Source organism: Lytechinus variegatus, chromosome 2 (assembly GCF_018143015.1).
Source record: "Lytechinus variegatus isolate NC3 chromosome 2, Lvar_3.0, whole genome shotgun sequence".
NCBI classification, from domain to species: Eukaryota; Metazoa; Echinodermata; class Echinoidea; order Temnopleuroida; family Toxopneustidae; genus Lytechinus; species Lytechinus variegatus.
Genome location: NC_054741.1, coordinates 30581603 through 30603991, shown reverse-complemented (window position 1 = coordinate 30603991; position 22389 = coordinate 30581603). Strand labels below are relative to the sequence as shown.

Sequence of the window (22389 nt, the reverse complement as noted above, 5' to 3'; positions counted from 1 at the left end):
TTTGCTACTTGTTTTATTTCTCTGAACTTGAATACCATCAGCAAACTGTTCACATAAAAGTAATTATAATGACAATATCACCACAGAATTTTTTTTTTGGTATTCTCCCGCTAAAAAGAAGTGAAATATGACAACTGGGACTATAGTCGTGACTTTCATCATGGAATATAGCTTTGAAGTACGAATCACTTATACAGTCAATCACTTCGGATGACATGCCCTTATCGCTTTCAAAGGACAGTCACTCAATTATGAAAATATTGTTCTCTCAAGGTAGGCCACCGATTGCTGTCATTTCAACAGAATGCTAAATTTAACATGTTTTTCTTGAATGGTGATAAAGGAACTTTGGATTTCAAATTATCTAATTGCAATAATTTTTGGCTGTTGGAATCAGGGCTGCACAGAAGTTTAAAAAAATACACATGAATATATTAGTAAACCATAGGTTTACTGCTACTCCTACTACTACTACTACTACTACTACTATTTTGTACTGATTATGACTATAATAATATGAGTACATGGCTTCATTACCCTCGTAACATTTTGTATTAAAGTTTTAAAAAGATTATAATAAATATTTAAAAAATTATTCATAGCGATTCTTTCTTTATTTTCCCCTTTCATTTCTTCCCTTTTCCTTTTCCTAAGCTTTGCTTAAACCTACAGGCGTTAGATTATACTAGGGGAGAATTAGGGATACACAAAAAAAAAACACCCCCCCCAAAAAAAAAAAAACACGGCACTATGTACAGCCCAAGTTGCCCAACTCCCGCCATAGCCAAAAGTCCCAAACCAACAAACTAGATAAATAAATAAATAAATAAACAAATAAATAAATAAATAAATACGTGTATCAACAACAACATTTCTCATAAAAATGAGATCAGCGCCCTAGTTCTAATTCCTCACTCTTCAACTTCTCTCCTACTGCGATTTATGTTTGCCGCCCTCTGTGTTCACGCCTCTTACGCGCGCACGGTCCTTGTTAATATTCTACATGCTTAGGCGGCAATTTGCGGTTTAGGTGCAATTTACGGTTTAGGGCCTTAACACACGTCGCTGGTTGCATGCAGCTTGCGACCACTGACACAGGCGAGCCTATGGTCCACCACCGCATGCAATTTGCACAGTTACTGATCAGAGCACAGAGTTCCTCGGCACTTCATGTACAGAGAGAGCGGCATTCAGGAGTGAAATCCGAACATGCTTTTGCAGTCGCGTTGTTTATATTTTTTTTTCTAAAAATAAATTATTAACTAAATGAATAGAATGACAGACAAAATCAAAATAAACAGATACTTATAATGGAAAGACAAATTGAAGTTTGATGGATTGATACACTTAGAAGCTGCCGAAAGATAGATATAGAAGACTGATAAATAGATATAGACAGATATAGATAGAAATAGAGAGAGGGAGAGAGAGAGGTGGATAATTAGATAGAAAGAGAGAGAAAGAGGGAGAGATGGATGGATAGATAGATAAATAGAGAGAGGGTGAGAGACAGAGAGGTCGATATATAGAAGGAGAGGGGAGAGAGAGAAAAAAAAAGAGAAGGATAGAGGGAGAGAGAGAGAGAGAGATGTTATAGATAGAAATATGGACGGACAAAGAGAAAGAGAGAAAAAAGACAGACAGGTGCTAGAGAAGGAGAGAGATAGAGAATTTGAGAGACAGATAGATAGATGTTAGATAGATAGAAAGATAAAGAATGAGAGAGACAGAGAATTATGACAAATTAACAGATAGATAGATACATAGACAGATAGAGAGAAATAGAGAAAGACAGACAGATGGATAGATAGAGATAGATAGATGTTAGATAGATAAAGATGGAGAGAGAAAGAATATTAACAAATTAACAGATAGATAAGTTAAAAAAATAGATAGATAAATAGAGAGAGAGAATAAGAGAAAGACAGACAGATGGATAGATAGAGGGAGAGATTAAATAGATAATTAATGAATGAGAGAGACAGAGAAGATTATTAACGAATTGACAGATAGATAGATACTCTAGTTAAAAATAGAGAGAAATAGAGAAAGACAGACAGATGGATAGAGAGATGGATAGAGAGATAGATAATTTGAGAGATAGATAGATGTCACTATAGATCAAGAATGAGAGAGAAGAGCGACAAATTAACAGATAGATTCTGTAGTTACATAGGTAGGTAGAGAGAGAGAAATAGAGAAAGACAGACAGATGGATGGATAGATAGAGAGAGATAGAGAATTTGAGATAGATATTATGTTACATAAAGAATGAGAGAGACAGAGAAGATTATTAGAAATATAGATACTGCAGTTACATAGATAGATAGAGATAGAATTTGAGAGATAGATATGTAGACAGATAGAGAGAAAGACAGACATCAGCAAATCGGCAAGGCAAATGATCAAGGCAAACATTCGTATTGAACCTGGAAAGTATAAGCTCAGCTGCCGAGGGTAAATTGCCAATTCGTCTACTGCCATCCCGTCCACTCACCACATGGTCTACATTCATTTCGTCTAATGCCATTTCGTCCATCAACATTTCGTCTACCACCCATTTCGTCCAATCACCATTTCGTCTAATAGCCATTTAGTCTAATAGCCAGTTAGTCTATACCCAATTCGTCTACAACCATTTCGTCTACCAACCATTTCGTCTAAATCCATTTGGTCTAATGCCAAATCGTCCATTAACCAGTTCGTCCACCGTTCATTTGGTCCAATAGCCATGTCGGCTAATTTCAGTTGGTCCAATATCCACATCGTCTACTTATCAACTCGTCCAATTGCCATTTCGTCTAATAGTCATTTCGTCCATCAACCATTAGGTCCAATAATCAGTTCGTCTACCAACCAAATCGTCTACTAACCATTTCGCCCAATTCCCAAATCGTCCAATAGCCATTTAGTCTAATAGCCATTCGGTCCAATAGCCATTTCGTCTAATACAAATAATTTGCGTTATCCGAGGAGGGGAGCGAAATGACTTTAATACCTTGAAATTATTGATGATATTAGTTTAAAAAAAACCCTAAAAACTATGATGATAACTACTATCGCAAGGGTCGATTCAGTGGGTACAGCAATTCAGGCACCCCCACCCCCCCCCCTAAAACGCACACACACATATAAAAGGGGGAACTAAGATGGGGAAAATGGAAAAGGGTCCTTTTATTTTGATTTGTCGCTCAATTTTTATTTAAAAAAAAAAGAAAGGAGAATATTGTATTCCGATATCAAAATACGATAAACAGATGAAAGACAATATAGCCTTTTAAAGAAATATTATTGATCAATATACCCCCACCCCCCCCCCCAAAAAAAAAGAGTTCCCGATCTGTCCTATCTTCTTTCCCTGTACTATCCTCTCCCTTTTTGTTTGATAAGACACACATTGCTTCCCCCTTTGGATGGAAAACACTTCCATAATGCAAAGTAATCAATGACGAACAACACTAGTCAACAGTGATAAAATAAATCAAGAAGTTGAAGAGAATTGGTAATTAATTAGGCCCACAATCGCGAATAGAGTCGACTCGGGTCGTAGAGGGCGCTAGTGCAGCATAGTCAGAGTTATCAATAGACAGAGTGGCGACACGCGCACTGAAAACATGATACGCGCGGTCAAAGGTCAGCCATGGGGGGCTGATTAGTTCCCCCTGCGCACATGCAATTATTTGGCAATCATCACTATTTTTATTCCCGTTTTTATTATTCCTTTAATTGATTTTCGGCAACTAGCCTAGGTCCGGAAGAAATAATAATCGAGTCTCAAAGTAATTTCTCCCCTTTGATTTAGAGCTTGATGATGGATCCCCTTTAACATTTTGGTTTGATTGTTTGGCAATATTTATTAAAGCTCAATTCCGTTTTTTTCATTGAAAATTAATTTGAAGAATTATACAAGTTTGATTCACTCAATTTATAAATAAAAAATGGACAACAAAAAATAGGCAACAATATGGGAATACAAAAAATTAACAAGGTGATGCCGAAGACATAATGGAGTGGAAAACTTGAGGGAGGGGGGCAGGGCAGTTTTCTACTTCTGAAACACTACACTGAAATTTGTAATCACAACGCCGGTATCGTACGGCGATAATAAACAAGAAGTAAAATATAAGTGATCACACAAATTATGAAGGAAAAGCATATATTTTGACGATATATGTTTTTTATTTAAAGTTAGAATTTAATATAGTCCCCTGAAAAATGTGGGCTATATAATTATTTGCGCTGATTTAGGGGTCGGGCCCATACAGGTGGCAACTCCTAGCTACAATATTTTCACTGACTGTCAATCAATTAGAAATAGGAGCATTGTACTCATATCGAATTTCATGTCTTAAAATGAACTCGAATCATTTCAACAGTTTGAATATTAGAATTTAATCAAGATGTCAAAGGCTTTGTAATCGGATCGGCCGGCAAACTTGTCCTTTTTTATGTCACTTAAAAATTAACCATTTATGTTTCTGTTTTGTATAACGAAAAGGGGAGTCTTAGTGATGAATTATTTCTTAATTTATTGTTGTTTTCTTTAGTATTATCATTATTATGACTATCATCATTAATACTATTAATAATTACCATTGAAATCATTATTTTTATTATGATCATCATTGCCATCGTTATAATTACTATTATTAGGGAGGCGAACATCATACTTTCTTTCTCTTTTCTTTTTTAACTAAAAAATTGAGGCGGTTTTTGCCACCCCCCCCTCCTGGCGATGCCCTTCATAAGCACTATCATCTTTTTGATAGGGGCAAACGATCTAAGCGTTATATACACTTTTTATCAAACGAAAAATAGGGGGTATAATAAAAGTGCCAATACCCATACAATCGTACAAATTCCTTTCGATTTTCTCTTCTTTGTTTGAACTATTTAAAAAAATGTAGAGGGTGATCGCCTTTCAACCCGTTGGGCCTGATCATCATCTTGTACATATCTAAAGAAATGTGATTTATAGTTGTTTCCATCTTAACTTTCATCAGCGGCCGCAATGTCATTATTCTAAGTGAAATGATGTAGGCTTATTTTGAAATGATCATCTATTTAAATGCTGATTATTTTCCTCTTATTTTCGGAACTTTTCGATCTTTTTAGTAAAAACACTTTCACTTGATTTTAAATTTGCGGATTGACAATAATTGTCACATTAAAAAATATTTACCTCCATTTCCTCTCATTGGTTTAATCTGACAATTCTCCTGGCAAATGGTGGAAATTGTCAATAATCTTTTAGTTGTAAATTTACATGTTTATCAGTACTACCCCTTCCTTTATCACTCTCTTTGCCTCTCTAATTTCTGGGTCTCTCTCTCTCCCTCTCTCTTTCATTCTCCGATGTATACCTTCCTTTCTCTTGTGCAGTGTAATAAAAAAGAAGAAAAAAACAGAGTCTAAACTTTTTATAAAGACGCTTGTAATGCATGTTTAAGATGGAGAGCCTATAGCTATAGCAAAATCAAGGACAAATATTGAAAATGAGGGAGAAAACAACCAGACTGCTTAACCCATAGAGGCGGATCTCATTGGCGGAGCAAAAAAAGGGGGGGGGGGAGAAGAAAACAAAAGGAAAAGGGAAAAGAGGGGAAGGAGGGAGGCGAGTGAATAAAATGATAAAATAATGTGAGGGGAAGAGTTGGAAAATACCCCAAAAAGTATCTTTCATATCACAATATATTGCATGTTTGATGTCTGTGATACATATCTTGTTCATTATGCTGATACGGAGCTTAAAATATATAATACAAAACATATTTCAGCTATAGGACATCCAGCTTTCATTATTTTCTTTGATTTAAACATTGATTTATGGGAAATCAATGAAAAATTGAAGTCATCTCTTTGATACTTACTCCAAAAATGTATTTAAAACAACAAGAGCTTAAATCATACTGTATAGGTTAATTGATTTACATAAAATTGCATAATTGGTCGAAAAAACTTTACAAACGATTTAATTCAACGTTTTTTTATTACAACCCTTGATGAATTTTTAATAAAATATTAACTCATGCATCCTATTCATAATTACACAAGTGCTTTAAATGTCAAGTTTTCAAGCCTTGACATCAACAAATTACGTAATCTCATTGGGCTTAATACTTAATACAAGTGGAATGCCTCTGGCCGTCTCACCTGCATCACGCGGTTCAATATAGCAGCAGTGCTGACTTTGAATACTACTCTAACTCGCACAAGATGTTCAGTGATACATGGTTACTCTTATGTCCACTTTTTATGAACGAGACCAATAAACTTACAGAGATATGATGGTTATTCAACAAAAAAAAAACCAACATAGCCAAAGTTCATTGACCTTACATGACCTTTGACCTTGATCATGTGACCTGAAACTCGCACAGGATGTTCAGTGATACTTGATTACTCTTATGTACAAGTTTCATGAATCAGATCCATAAACTTTTAAAGTTATGATGGTAATTCAACAGATACCCCCATTATGGCCAAAGTTCATTGACCTTTGACCTTGGTCATGTGACCTAAAATGTGCAAAGGATGTTCAGTGATACTTGATTACTCTTATGTCCAAGTTTTATGAACTAGACCAACATACTTTCAAAGTTATGATGGTAATTCAACAAATACCCCATCATTATCAAAGTTCATTGACTCTAAATGACCTTTGACCTTGATCATGTGACCTGAAACTTGCACAGGATGTTCAGTGATACTTGATTACTATTATGTCCAAGTTTCATGAATCAGATCCAAAAACTTTTAAAGTTTTTATTGTAATTCAACAGATACCCCCAAATCGGGCAAAGTTCATTGACCCTAAATGACCTTTGACCTTGGTCATGTGACGTGAAACTCATGCAGGATGTTTGGTGATACTTGATTAACCTTATGTCCGAGTTTCATGAACTAGGTCCATATATTTTCTAAGTTATGATGACATTTCAAAAACTTAACCTCAGGTTAAGATTTCGATGTTGATTCCTCCAACATGGTCTAAGTTCATTGACCCTAAATGACCTTTGACCTTGGTCATGTGACATGAAACTCTAATAGGATGTTCAGTAATACTTGATTAACCTTATGGCTAAGTTTCATGAACTAGGTCCATATACTTTCTAAGTTATGATGTCATTTCTAAAACTTAACCTCAGGTTAAGATTTGATGTTGACGCCGCCGCCGTCGGAAAAGCGGCGCCTATAGTCTCACTTTGCTTCGCAGGTGAGACAAAAACGATAAAATTTTCGAGAATTCTTGATAATTCAATGTTTTTTTTATAATTTCATTTGGCGTTTAGGAAGAGGAATAGAAAGATGACCATTTTCATATGATGACAAAATGTCCTTAGAATGTCCCAGTCCTAGGTTAAAATAATTCAAGAAATATCAGCTCTCGCTTCACTTTCGCATCATCTGTTACATGCATTCCATATCCACTTTACATTTTTCAGATCAGAATATCAAAATATTTAATGTAGGAAGATACCTAATTACCCATCTTCATGGTTTACAAAACATGAATAGTGTCCCGTTTGTAGGTCTACATGAAAGTCTCAATTTTTTTCCCGCTCGCATTGTTTAATTATTCTCTTCATGACTACAAAATTAGAATTTCCTTTTTTAGGTCGGAATGTCAAAAATTTTCAGCACGCGCTTCTCGCTTGCATTACTTGATTGATCTCATATGTATCGTCGTCATGGCTAACTGCAAACAATCCTTAACAGGTCCCTTTTTCGATCAGGCCAGAACGAATATTAAAAAAATACTATTTATTCATGAATTATTTAGCTACATTCGCATTTTGTTCAGGATCACAAATTACCCAAAAATGTTCATTTTTCAGGAAAATCTACATGAAATTTTTGAAAATTTTAGATCGAGCTTCGTGCTCGCAATAGTTTAAATAGGGCCTTTATATATTCATGTTGTTTTGTAAGAAAGAAGTGACTGTTAGGTCTAACCCTTCAAAGGAACAAACGAAAATAAACTTTGAGCAGTCGATTGGGGAAAATGTTGGTGAAAAAATTCTGCCCAACCCCCTTCCCCCTCTTGGCAAAAGCTGGATCCTCTCCTGATCACCTGATACTTTTTTAAAAGAGAAAACAATAATAAGATATCATAAGTGATTTCCATGTGAGAAATATATTTCTCTATGCACGTTAAGATGGATCCAAACAATACTTTGCTTTTAATCTTGCGTTATGTCACTCAATCCTTCACATCCAATAAAGCTCATAAAAACTTTTAAATTGCGCATGCCTATCCTATATATACATCAAGAATGACAATAAGAATGAAATAAATCTCAATCGGAAAATCATATCTTGGTAAAAAGAATAATGGTGAACACTTTTTTTAATTTTCCCATTAAATTATCACATGCATTAGATTAAAAATAAACAGGCTGTTGAATCAATTTTAATTAAACTAGATTTTTTAATAATGAATTTCAAATTTGAATAAGACACTTCTTCTTGTTCTTCCTCTTCTTTTATCGGAGATCAGCATCAAAATGCAGTATGTTGTAATCCATCCATCCATCAAGTACATTGCATTTGAAGGGGATATTACATAATCAATTCATTGAGGACAGGAAAGAGATACGTTTCATATGAATTTTATATAAAAATAGCATAAATGCATTTTGATATAAGATAAAAAAAGATGGGTATACATGGAAATATAAATGTACATCCTAACACAAGGACAATAAGAGAATTTTATTGAAAATGTTATACAATAGTCCCAATGACATGATGCATTTGTAACAAAAAAGAGGAAATACCCTAACAATACATTTATGAAAATAAAGAAGAATCATATATAAAAATCATATCAATATATGTTGTTCATTCTTTCCAAATTGCACAATTATAAGGGGGAATGAAAATATATTTTACTTTCAATCTTGCATTATTTCCTGATTGTGTTAACTTTCTTTCCCTGATAAATTATTTTTAAAACATTATCAGCTGAGATGTTTATTAGATTATGACTTACCAGAAACCATCTTTGAAATGAGTAAACTCTGTTCAGCTAGTTGTTTCCAAAGATGCTTAAAACTTGTAGTCACTGAGGTCATTACCTTAATTGCATGATCTTTGAAAACACATGCAATTATGATAACAAAATTAGTGATCAAGTATGTACAGTTACCAGCAGATAATCCATAATGAAGATATGATGTGCTAAAATGTGGCTACACAATCATTAGACCTGTGCCATTTCCATCATCAATCCATGCAAGCATTGTTGTCATAGTCATATTAAGGTCAAAGCACATGTTAACACATTTTGAATACTACACTGACATACACTTAGGAGTGAATAAAATTACAGTACTGTCAGGAGGCCCTGAACTTGTAGCTAGATGAACCAAACATCGTTGGGTTACATACAGCAATAAATATGCAGTCCCTGATAAATATATTTGTACATGTAGATCTAGCACCATCACTGCTATTGAGGACATAGACCAAAGCACTTCTAACTAATCGATATTTAGAGGCTAAAATCCAATAAAAGAGCTTAAATCTACCTCTCAAGACAGCAGGTGAATCAATCTAGATTCTAGTTAATACATACAGAAGGAATGATGACACAAAGTGCTTTTGTCTATGTCCACAATAGCAGTAATGCTGCTAGATTGACAGTACTGTCATTTGATTCACTCCTAGTGTATGTTGGTGTAGTATTCAAAATGTGTTAACATGTGCTTTGACCATAATATGACTGTGACAACAATGCTTGCTTGGACTGCATGGAAATGGCACAGGTCTAATGTGTAGCCACATTTAGCACCTCATATCTTCATAATGGATTATCTGCTGGTAATTGTACTTGATCACTAATTTTGTTATCATAATTGCATGTGTTTTCAAAGATCATGCAATTAAGGTAATGACCTCAGTGACTACAAGTTTTAAGCATCAGATTTGGAAACAACAAGCTGAACAGAGATTACTTATTTCAAAAAAGGTTTCTGGTAAGTCATAATCTAATAAACATCTCAGCTGATAATGTTTTGTATATAATTTATCAGGGAATGAATGTTAACACAATCAGGAAATAATGCAAGATTGAAAGTAAAATATGTTTTCATTCCCCCTTATAATTGTGCAATTTGGAAAGAATGAACAATTTATATTGATATAATTTTTATGTATGATTGTTTTTTTATTCTCATAAATGTATTGTTAGGGTATTTTTTCTTTTTTGTTTACAAATGCACCATGTCACTGGGACTAATGTATTACATTTTCAACAAAATTCCCTCATTATCCTTGTGTTAGGATGTACATTTATATTTCCATGTATACCAATCTTTTTTTATCTTATATCAAAATTCATTTCCAAATATGCTATTTTTATATAAAATTCATATGAAACGTATCTCTTTCTTGTCCTCCATGAATTGATTATGTAAATTAACCTTCAAATGCAATGTACTGGATGGATGGATTATGACATATTGCATTTTGATGCTAGATATAGGATATGCATGCGCAATTTAAGTTTTTATGAGCTTCATTGGATTTGAAGAATTGAGTGACATAACGCAAGATTAAAAACAAAGTATTGTTTGAATCCATATTATCGTGCATAGAGAAATGTATTTCGTACATGGAAATCACTCATTATATCTTATTATTGTTTTCTCTTTAAAAAAAAACTATCAGGTTATCAGGAAAGGATCCAACTTTTGCCAAGAGGGGGGAGGGGGTGGGGGCAGAATTTTTTCACCAACATTTTCCCCAATCAATTGCTCGAAGTTTATTTTTGTTTGTTTGTTTCTTTGAAGGGGTAGACTTAACAGTCACTTCATTCTTACAAAACAACATGAACATATAAAGGCCCTATTTAAACTATTGCGAGCGCTAAGCTCGATCTAAACTTTTCAAAAGATTCATATAGATTTTCCTGAAAAATGTTTTTTATTTGGTAATTTGTGATCCTGAACAAAATGCGTATGTAGCTAAATAATTCATGAATACATAGTAAATTTTTAATTCGTTCTGGCCTGATCGAAAAGGGACCTGTTAAGGACTGTTTGCAGTTAATAGCCATGAAGACAATACATATTAGATCAATCAAATAATGCAAGCGAGAAGCGCGTGCTGAAAATTTTTGACATTCCGACCTAAACAAGGAAATTCTAATTCTTGTAGTCATGAACAGAATAATTAAACAATGCGAGTGGAAAAATTTTTTAGACTTACATGTAGATCTAAAGACGGGACTCTCTATATATGTTTTGTAAACCATGAAGATGGTTAATTAGGTATCTTCCTACATTAAAAATTTTGATGTTCTGATGTGAAAAATGTTAATTGAAGCTCTTTTACAAGCACTGAAAATGAAAATTGTAAAGTGGATATGGATTGCATGTAACAGATGATGCGAAAGTGAAGCGAGAGCTGACATTTCTGGAATTATTTTAACCTAGGACTGGGACATTCTAAGGACATGTTGTCATCATATGAAAATGGTCATCTTTCTGTTCCTCTTCCTAAACGCCAAATAAAATGTGTCAATATTCCATTATAAAAAAATCATTGAATTATCAGGAATTTTCGAAAATTTTATCGTTTTATTTATTATCATTATCATCATTTAGCGAAGAACTCATACATACTTCTTAGTGTGTTGAAATATCATTATATACCGTTATTGGTATAGAAGGAATGCATACTCTCTTATTCAAATTAGATGTTTAAAAGTTTCATTTTATATTTCATGTATGCATCTTTATTATTGTATGTATGTCATGTATGTATTATCTATGTATTACACCCTGGCATAACGATTATATTGTTATAGTCCTATGCCATGGACCTGGGATAAATGTATAACTTCTTTTGATTAATAAAGATGAAACATATATACCAATGAGAGTGCGAAATTTTTTGATATCAAGGCTTGAAAATTTGATATTTTATGCACTTTAGTAATTATGAATAGGATGCATGAGTTAATATTTTATTACCAATTCATCAAGGGTTGTAATAAAAAAAACGGTTCTTATAAAAAGGAATATTGTTTGAAAACGTTTGAAATCGCTTGTAAAGTTTTTTCTACCAATTATGCAATTTTATGTAAATCAGTTAAACAATATACAGCATGATTTAAGCTCTTGTTGTTTCAAATACATTTTTGGAGTAAGTATTAAAGAGATGACTTCAATTTTTCATTGATTTCCCAGAAATCAATTGGTAAATCAAAGAAAATAATGAAAGCTCGATGTCCGAGCTGAAATATGTTTTGGATTATATTAATTTTCAAAACTTGATATTTCAAGCTCTGTATCAGCATATTCAACAAGATATGTATCACAGAAATCAAACATGCAATATATTGTGATATGAACGGTACTCTTGGGGGTATTTTCCAACTCTTCCCCTCACCTTATTTTATTCACTCGCCTCCCTCCCCTTCCTCTCTTTTCCTTTTTTTCTTCCCCCCCCCCCCTTTTTTTTGCTCCGCCAATGAGATCCGCCTATGGATTATGCAGTCTGGTTGTTTTCTCCCTCATTTTCAATAATCGTCCTTGATCTTGCTATAGCTATAGGCTCTCCATCTCAAGCATGCATTACAAGCGTCTATATAAAAGTTAAGACTCTTCTTTTTTATTACACTGCACAAGAAAAAGGAAGGTATACATCGGAGAATGAAAGAGAAAGAGATAGGGGGCCGAGAGATGAGAGAGGCAAAGAGAGTGATAAAGGGAGGGGTAGTACTGATAAACATGTACATTTACAACTGAAAGATTATTTACAATTTCCACAATTTGACAGGAGAATTGTCAGATTAAATCAATGAGAGGAAATGGAGGTAGATATTTTTTAATGTGACAATTATTGTCAATCCGCAAATTTAAAATAAAGTGAAATTGTTTTTACTAAGAAGATCGAAAAGTTCCGAAAATAAGAGGAAAATAATCAGCATTTAAATAGATGATCATTTCAGAATAAGCCTACATCATTTCACTTAGAATAATGACATTGGGGCCGCTGATATAAGTTAAGATGGAAACAACTATAAATCACATTTCTTCAGATATGTACAAGATATTATGATAATGATGGTCAGGCGCAACGGGTTGAAAGGCGATCACCCTCTACATTTTTTTTTTAAAGTTCAAACAAAGAAGAGAAAATCGAAGGAAATTTGTACGATTGTATGGGTATTGGCACTCTTATTATACCCCCTATTTTTCGTTTGATAAAAAGTTTATATAACGCTTATATCCTTTGCCCCCTATTAAAAAGATGATAGTGCTTATCAAAGGCATCGCCAGGAGGGGGGGTGGCAAAAACCGCCTCAACTTTTTTAGTTAAAACAGAAAAGAGAAAGAAAGTATGATGTTCGCCGCCCTGATAATAATAGTAATTATAACGATGGCAATGATGATCATAATAAAAATAATGATTTCAATGATAATCATTAATAGTGACAATGCAGATGATAGTCATAATAATGATAATACTAAAGAAAACAACAATAAATTAAGAAATAATTCATCACTCATACCTTGGTCACATTTGTTCTACGGCAGCCGTACGGCGAGTCGAAAACAGCCGTTTTAACATTTTATTTTGGTACCAGCTAGTATGGTTTGAATAAAAATGAATAAAACGACTGTTTTCGACTCGCAGTACGGCCGCCGTAGATGTGACCAAGGTATAGCCTAAGACTCCCCTTTTTGTTATACAAAACAGAAAGATAAATTGTTAATTTTAAAGTGACATAAAAAAGGACAAGTTTGCCGGCCGATCCGATTACAAAGCCTTTGACATCTTAATGATTAAATTCTAATATTCATACTGTTGAAATTATTCGAGTTCATTTTAAGACATTACATTCGATATGAGTAGGACAATGCTCCTATTTCTAATTGATTGACAGTCCGTGAAAATATTGTAGCTATAGGAGTTGCCACCTGTATGGACCCGACCCCTAAATCAGCGCAAATTATATAGCCCACATTTTTCAGGGGACTATATTAAATTCTAACTTTAAATAAAAACATATATCGTCAAAATATATGCTTTTCCTATATATTTTGTGTGATCACTTAGGCCTATATGTTTTTTATTATCCCCGTACGATACCGGCGTTGTGATTACAAATTTCAGTGTAGTGTTTCAGAAGTAGAAAACTGCCCCCCCCCCCTTCCCCCAAATTTTCCACTCCATTATGTCTTCGGCATCACCTTGTTAATTTTTGGTATTCCCATATTGTTGCCTATTTTTTTCTATATTTCCATTTTTATTTATAAATTGAGTGAATCAAACTTGTATAATTCTTCAAATCAAAATTAAGGAAAAAAAAACCGGAACTGAGATTTAATAAATATTGCCAGACAAACCAAAATGTTAAAGGGGTTCATCATCAAGCTTTAAACCAAATAGGAGAAATTACTTTTAGACTCGATTATTATTTTTTTCCGGACCTAGGCTAGTTTGCCGAAAATCAATTAATCAGGAATAATAAAAACGGGAATAAAAATAGTGATGATTGCCAAATAATTGCATGTGCGCAGAGGAACTAATCAGCCCCCCCATGGCTGACCTTTGACCGCGCGTATCATGTTTTCAGTGCGCGTGTCGCCACTCTGTCTATTGATAACTCTGAGCATAGTAGACCCGTATGCGTATTAGACGAAATGAATATTAGACGAAATGGTGATTAGCCAAAATTGCAATTGGACATAATGGTTATTAGACCAAATGGCAATTAGACCAAATGATTGTTAGCCGAAATGAGTTTAGACCAAGTGATAGTAGACCAAATGCAGTTAGACCAAATGGAACATGGACGAAATGAAAGTAGACCAAGTGGTTATTAGACCATTTGCCTTTAGACCATTTGGCTATTAGACCAAATGGGAATAGACGTAATGATAGTGGACAAAGTGGCTATTGGACCAATTGGCAAAAAAATACCATTAGACCAAATGGCTATTAGACCAAATGATAATAGACGAAATGGCTATTAGACGAAATGTTGATTGGACGAAATGGTAATTGGGCCATGTGGATAGTGGACCAACTGATGGTAGACGAAATGATATTAGACCATGTGGGTAGAGGACAAAATGGCAGTGGACGAAATGGCAATAAACCCTGCCGAGTACGGCATGTTCTGCGGATAACTTCGACTTTGGATCGCGCGCCCAGCTGATAATGTAAACAAACGTAGACGTAGACTCTTCACTAGTCGCTTTTTGGCTACTTTTCCGGAAAATGCCTTCGCCAGGGTGTAAAACGGAAACGCGCATGCCGGTAATGTGTGAGACGATCCTGGGAAGAGGTCAGGTAATTCACATTTTTACGTTTCCTAATTTAGGTAAATTCTGATTACGTGTAACTTCAAAATTGAAGGCATGCTGATAACCAAACTATGTTACAGTACGGTACATTTTCGTATATTATTCCTAGCCTTGCCCGGGGCCTTGCCCTGGATAATTGAATTCTGACTTTCAGTCCGACCTGTCTCACTCTCAGTCCCACTGCTTCAAAATGGTGTTTTTATGTATTGATAAGGTGTCCAAACTTTTCAAAACATTTCAAAAACTATTCATCAGGCTTAAATCCGTTCACGAACTATTCACATTTTGGGGCTTACCTTTAGAATCCAATGTCATGAATCGATTACAAAAATCTCTAGATTTTAAAACGAGAAAAACAATGGATACGACGTACTTTTTCAGAACTTTATACTTAATAAGTCTTTGAGACAGAAGTGGATACATGGATACTAAGATACGTACGTGGATACACATGGATACGTGGATACTACTGGGATACGTAGGATACATGGATACGTGGATACGAGGATACATGGATACGCGGATACGGCCGGGCATCTGGGATGTTTGTGGAAAAAAGGGGGAAAGGAAGGGAGAGTCCAGGGTGACCAGATTTCACAAAATGAAATACGGGACAATTGACAAACGAAGATCAACAAAGATGCAGAAAAAAAGGGGAAAATCGGGAATTGGAATAAAAATTTGTTACATTAATTGGCATACCATCCATAGTCCTACCTGTAGTGTAGATTCTCCACAGGCAGGATGGTAACAGACTAGCAATGAAGTGGGTAGGTGGAGCGTAGTGTAGCGATAGAGAAGTGGAGTGCAGTGGAGCCTGCACGAACTTCGCCCGATGGCCCGGGAGGTAGGGTAACCCAGGGAGCTCCGGCCCGCTTCGCGGGGCGGAGCTCCCTGGGTTAGGTCTACTAGCATGACTAGGGTTCAATTTGGCCACTGCCACTGGCCATGCTGGCATGGCACCGATCGGTGTAGCCTTTGATTTTTGGCTTGCATCCGGGCTTGCATTTAAACGTAGACAGAGAATTATATTACACAATCTTATTAAAAAGCACAAGAACTACGACGTGATGCTTTATTATCAAAGCAGGTAATTTTAATTCAAAGTAATTCTTACCAAAGATCGCATGCATGCACGCGCACAAGCACTAGCCACAGAGCTAAGTTCGAGAGATCGAGAGATCGAGAAGTCGGAGATCGAGACGGAGAGAGGTGGGGCCGATTGCACGAGAGGGTCTTTCCAAGGACCGTCTTTCGTGTCGCCCATCTTCTATGATGCGCTGTATGCGGGATTTCCGGGGATTTTCTGAAATGTATGATAAACAAATAAAATTTGTTAGCTAGCATTCAAATCAATACATACAATTTCATGATAAATCACATCATTTTGTAAGCAAGTTTACTTTAACAGATGAATAAAATATGTTTGCAGGTAATCTATTTAAAATGTGTTTCACATTGCGCATCATAATAATTGGGCGACATGAAAGACGGTTCTTCCAAAGACCCTTTCGTGTAATCGGCCCCATAATAAAACTCGATCAATCGACAGCAAAAAAAATATTGCGTAATTGAACGCCCTCTGCGACTGATTCATTTCTCATCCATTTTCAATGCAAAATTTAAATTTACCCCCCCCCCCCAAAAAAAAAAAGAATAGCGAGCAAAAAAAAACATAATGAAAACATCAATATATTATGATATTTGCCAATGGTTATGAAAACATGTTTGAATGACAAAAGGGATGGTTACAGTTATGATGGCATTTGAGATCCCGGTTTGAGATGCGCTGTTCGAATTCAAACGATTCCCCCCCTGTCAGGCTGTTGTTTTATTTGTTTGAATTTGCTTGGAAAGTTATTACAATAGGGCCTATAACTGGATTGGGCTCAATTACTTTCTTCAATTACAGTTATGTAATTGAGGAAATGTTCAATCACAATTAGGCCCTCCTTTTTTTAGTTACAACTACCAATTACTTTTACAATTACAATTACTTTCTAGAAATTTCATATTATGAAACCAATTTTTGTTCTGTACATAATTATGTACCACCTATTTCAACATAATTCTAAGTTACGGAGAAACTGACAAGATGAAGGTTTCGGCTAAATAGGGATTCAGTCTTTTAATTTCTTTTATACTGAAGAAGTTGACATGAAAAAGGCATGAATAGTGTTTTTTTTTCAATTACAAATATACTTACCCTTTCAAAAGTTCAATTACAATTACTAAAAAATGCAATTAATTACGTAATGATATCGATCAATTACCTTGTAATTAAGCCCAACCCTGCAATACAGTATAATACCCCCCCCCTGAAAAAAAATAGACGAATGTAGAAAGAAAGAGTCATTTGAGGGTGGTGAGGGCGGCCTCGGGGACGGCTGACTCGACAAGTCCTCTCCAAACGAAATTTCTCTGCCCTCTCACACAGTGGGGCCGCCGCGGCGCCCCCCCCCCCCATAGTCTGCAGGCCGGGGCACAGATCATATCGATTGAAATCTTGATAAACGGTTTTCAGACCAGGACAAATACAACTTACTGCAGGGGCGGATCCAGCCTTCGCCAATAGGGGGGCCCGGAATTTTTTTTTTCAGCCATATTTTTCCCACTCGAATATGATATTTGCCGGGATTTTGGTTTCTAATAGTCACTTCTTAGCTTTATTCTTATGAATAAACATATATAGTACCATAATCCTTATTTATATAATGCGAGCGCGAAGCGCGAGCCATTTTTTTTTTTTTTGGGGGGGAATCTTATGTACTTTTCCTAAAGTTTTGAACATTCTGGGCAATGTTTGTTATCCTGAAAAAGATGTGTATGCAAGTGAATAATTATTACGAACGTGAAGCGCGAGCAGAAATGAACTGATGGAAAAGGTACTGTTAAGGACTTGCTTGCAGTTAGCCATGATGAAGACGCTACATATTTTTAAAAAATCAAATATTGCGAGCGCGAAGCGCGAGCTGAAATTTTTTGACATGATTGGTGCAAGCGCGAAGCGTGAGCAAAAAATTTCGAGATTTAGACCTACTGAACGAGACACTCTATTCAAGTTTTGTAAATCATGAAAAGGATGAGAAAGTGGGGATCTTCCTTACATTATTAATGCAAGCGCAGAGCGCGAGCGGAAAATTTTTATATATGTTTTGAGCTGATCGAAAACGTACCTGTTATGGACTGCTTGAACTTAGCCATGAAAGACGTTACATATTTCAACATTCAAATATTGCGAGCGCGAAGCGCGCGAGCTGAAAATTTTTGACATTTCTACCTGAATAATGGAAATTTTTTAGCACTTTTTGTAATCGTGGAAAGGATAAGACAAAAACTTAACATTACTGATGCAAGAGCGAAGCGCGAGCGAAAAAAATTCTGGACACTCTATTCATGTTTTGTAAATCATTTGTCTGCTCGCGCTTTTTGCTCGCATTATTAATGGTCCATTAATAATGCGAGCAAAAAGCGCGAGCAGACAATTTTTTTATATTGTGATCTAAAACTGGATAATTATTTAAATGGAGAACAAGCTGCGTATCTGAATAAACGTGTACTTCAGATTTCGAACTAGACTTTGGGTATTCTAAATACCTTTTTTATCATGAAAATCAATAAGCGAGCGCAAAGCGCGAGCTAAAAATATATGATATTCCGATCTGAAAAGGGGTCACTTTAAGCTCTGTATTTCAAGCACTTTGTGGAAAAATTGTGAGGTGAAAAAAGATCACAGTTAAAACAGAGCTGATATTTTTCATTATTGTTACTTTGAGTTTATGACATAGGACCGGGATATTCTATAAGGACATTATGTCATCATAAGAAAATGATGAATATCTTCCTATTTCTCTTCCTAAGCAAGAAATCTATCAGTATTATGGCCTGAAAACTGGACATTTAAAGCACTTTTGTAATATGCATAAGATGCATGAGTTTAATATCTATCAATGTGAGCGCAAATCGCGAGCAGAAATTTATGATTAATTGTCATCAAATGGTGATTTTAAGTAGTATGTTTTAGAATTAATATTGAGATATACATAACTCACTAATCAAAATGCGAGCGTGCAGCGCTAGCTGATACGTTTTGAAAATCTGACCTAAATAGGGATATTTTGAGAACTTTATGAAATACAGGAAAATAATAGGTACCTGACAAATCAAATTTTGCGAGCGCACAGCGCAAGCAGAAATTGTTAATATTTAGACCATAAAACATAATTTTTTACACTTTTAAAAAATCAATTTGTAAATAAAACAGAATAATGAAAGTTCAATTTCCCAGCTGAAATATGTTTTGTATATTGACTTCAAAATTTGATAGTTTGAGGTCCATATTGCGCAAGATATCACCTAAAAGGCAATGCGAGCGCGAAGCGCGAGCGAAAAATTTATATCCCAACATGAAAGATTTTGTTAAAGATTATTTTCAAAGTCTTCCCCTCATCGTATTTTATTCACTCATCTTCCTCCTCTTATGCTTGTCTTCCTTCTTTTCTCCTCTCTTTTCCCTTCTTTTTCTTTTTTCCTTTCTTTTCCCCTTTTTTTCTTTTTTTTGCTCCGCCAATAGGGGGGGGGCCGGGCCCCTCGGGCCCCCCTGGATCCGCCTATGCTACTGTGAATTCCAATTAATAGGGGTTGACACACGACAAGCGTGTGCTTTTTAGTGGATCCCTCCATTTTCTCAGGTATTGTTTATAATACTTTGTTTTATTTATTGAAAAAAATGTAATACCTACCTCAATTCATATTGTTTGTATAATCATTTTCAATTGTCAATGTAATACAACTATTTTACTTTGTCTTGTTGAAAAAGAAATAAAACAATTTGTAAGTCAATATTGCAGGGCCTATAGTCGAGTGGTATGCACACTGGGCAGAATATTTAGAGCCCCCCCCCCCCCATCACATGATCATGGTCCTTGTTAATGTAAACTTTTTTGCATGAATATCGTTGTATTAATAATATAAGAGGATTTTTATTCTTCTTTTCTCTATTTTTTTTAAAAACATGTGCTTATAATTGCTACATGGAGAAAAATGAAGCTGCCTTTGTTGTACAGTAATTTTTTTTTTCAATTACAAAATTACACTCCGTTTCAAAACTTCAAGTACAATTACTTTCCCTTTCAAAACTTCAATTAGGCCTACAATTAATCAAAAAATATAATTCAATTAATTCATTACTGCCTTCATTAAGGCAGCTTCGTTTTAATTACATTTTTCAATAATTGTAATTGTAATTGAAGTTTTGAAAGGAAAAGTGATTGTAATTGATAAAAAATTACTGTACAATAAACATAATCTATGATTTAATTTCAGGGCCTCTTTTATGTCAAGTGATTCAGTATTAAATATAGTAAAAGGCAGAATCCATGCTCTTTAATTTCCTGCTCTTGGAAATGTAAATCTCTCGAAACACTGGCATTCTAAATAAACTAAAGCATTTTTTTTCCTGATTACATTTTGCAAAATTTATTTCACACTTAATTGTTGCATCACAATACTGGCCGGGGGAAACTGCAATAAAACTTTAATCTACAAAATATTCACAATACAAAAACGAGCAATTATAGGGTGGTCAATCAATTAGGTATTATTCCCATACAATTTTTTTTAATATAAAGTACTTAAAATGTCTGAATTTATTCACTTCATGTTCATGTTGGAATATTCAGCTCTATATGTTTCAAAGGAATAATCCAGTCCACACGTATCAACGTGACTCTTGTCACCTTCCATGTCCCGTACTCGCACTCTCCTCGCTCAGAGAACAATAGCTTTTGAAGGACCCAGGTTTTGGAACAGTCTTATCCCAATGAAGTGGTGTATATCCCCATGGACTTTTTGTGCAGGCGCGTAGTCAGTGGGGGGGGGGCGGTCGCCTCCCCAAACATCCCCAAAAAGAAAAAAAAAGAAGGGGAAAAAGAAAGAAGGAAAGGAAAAGGGAAGGGAGGAAAAGGAACAAAGGTAGCTTTGTGTTTTTTTTCTTTTTATTATTATTTTTTTCTCAAAAGAGAAACTCCTTAACTCTTGTTCTAAATTTATATATATGAATTTTGCTTCCGCGCTGCGCGCGGTTAAATGACAATATTGAAGTTCTCCGTTATTTTCCCCACCCTTTCTCTTACCCTGTTTTTCCACCTCAGCTACATGTGTTTCTTGCCAGTTAAAGTTTAAATGTATACATTATAAGGTTAGGCCGAAGTATATAAAGTTATCTTTTTTTAATTGATCGCGCAACTACTTCTGGTCGGGTACGTCGGCCCCGAGCGGGTAAAATCTTTATATCAATTTCTGCCGTCACCTCCATAAAGTCAACTTCTCCCGCTTTTCAGCATTACTTAAACAACCATAATTCTGGGGCAAACAGGTTCCTAATTTAAAAAGAGGAAGGTATATTAAAATTCGTGTCGTATTAAATAAAAAAAGTACAATATTTTTTTTATCAAATTCTATAAAACTTCATGTCATTTCCCTGCACATTCATCTCCTGTCCTGTTTTGCGCCCTCAGTTTGAAAATTTGAATGACACTTAAGTTTCTTTATAATTCATAGTGAAGCGCTTCAGGATAAGTAAACGAAATTAGGCATCCTTTTTTTAATATATAATTTCAATAAATCACAGTAGTTTCAACTTTTTGCGCACTATTTTCCTTGTAATGAAGTTCAATAATCTTAGAAAATCAATTGAATTAGAGCCGATGGAGGTATCAGAGATCGATGGGGGTATTAGAGATATCTGAATTTGATGAAACGTCCGCCCTTTGAAATTTCACAGTTTCATTGCTCTGCGCGGGAAGAATGTCTTCCTCCCGGCACATACTCTCCTCTGTTTTGCGAGATATGCACTGTTGCTAAATTGTTTGTAATCAAATCTGATCTTTCCAAGGGAAGTATTCAATAAATCTGGGAGAAGACCCTTTTCTCGGGACCCTTTTCATGGCAAAAATTGATAAAACACTTTAGCTTCCGCGCTTCACGCGGGGTTATTATTATTTTAATTTCCTCCATTGTATTCCTTTTTTGTGCTTTCACAATCACTTTTAAAAACAAAGTT

At 35.1% G+C, this 22389-nt stretch overlaps 1 long non-coding RNA gene across 1 annotated transcript; it reads left to right on the top strand.

The window, feature by feature from the left end:
- Positions 1 to 3438: 3438 nt before the first annotated feature.
- LOC121407814 lies at positions 3439 to 14781 on the top strand. The gene is made up of 3 exons (XR_005968955.1): positions 3439 to 3569; positions 12645 to 12648; positions 14639 to 14781. It is a non-coding gene; the product is annotated as an uncharacterized LOC121407814 (long non-coding RNA).
- The last annotated feature ends 7608 nt before the right edge of the window (positions 14782 to 22389 follow it).